Source organism: Helianthus annuus, chromosome 13, assembly GCF_002127325.2.
Source record: "Helianthus annuus cultivar XRQ/B chromosome 13, HanXRQr2.0-SUNRISE, whole genome shotgun sequence".
In the NCBI taxonomy this organism is placed as follows: Eukaryota; Viridiplantae; Streptophyta; class Magnoliopsida; order Asterales; family Asteraceae; genus Helianthus; species Helianthus annuus.
The window spans coordinates 722528-723533 of NC_035445.2; positions in this window are offsets into that span (position 1 = coordinate 722528).

Consider the following 1006-nt stretch of genomic DNA (forward strand, 5'->3'; position numbering starts at 1 on the left):
ATTGTCCACAAATATCAGCGTGTCCAAGAACTGCAAACCAAAGTCTCGCATCTGATGTTGGATCCAAAGGATCAGAGAGCAATAGCTCGAGGCCGAAACGTATTCAGCCTCGCACGTTGAGAGCGCTACTGAGGTTTGTTTCTTACACTGCCAAGTGACTAGTCGAGTTCCAAAGAACTGACAGCCTGCAGCGGTGGACTTAGCATTTTGCTTGCAGCTACCAAAATCCGAATCAGCATAACCTGTGAGAGAGAAGTCGCCCGATCTAGGATACCACAAGTCGGTGCTTGGGCAGCCTTTCAAATACCGTAAAATATGTTTCACGATTGTCAGGTGTGACTGCTTGGTGATATAACATGTAACCTGTTTGAAAAACTTAAACTATTTAAACCTTGAATGAGTTCGACGAAACCCAAGGGTTTCGCCATTAACCACTTCGACGAAACAGAGGAGGGTTTCGCCATCTTCATCTCGACGAAACTTGGGGTTCCGTCGGCCCAAGTTTCTCCGAAGCCCATTACGGGCCCAGTAAACTTACGTGATTATATGATACGTGAAACCGTTTCATTTGTCACATAACTAGCAAATTGAAAACCCTAAGGTCTCTCTCACCCTCTCCCTATCCCCCTGTGCGACGGAAGCCCCTCCCATTCGAAGCAGATTTTCCTTGTTCGATTATTCCTATTCACGTTCCGCAGATCGGTTAGTAATCTCACACCTAGTTGGATCGAACTCTAAATATATGATTACGGTGTTCTTGATAGTGATATGCATGATTGATTGGTTACATGACTTTATGTGAATCATGATGTCGATCTAGGGTTTTAATAATCAGTGTGTGCTTGAATCGGATTATATTAAACATGTAACTTATTAATCAAACCGTAGGAGTAAGAATAGCGCTCGGGATATGAAAATCGGATCTGAATTGATGTGTATTAGTGATTGATAGGACTGGATTTAATAACTGTTCATGTCCGTTTGATATTTGCAAATCATGTTATCG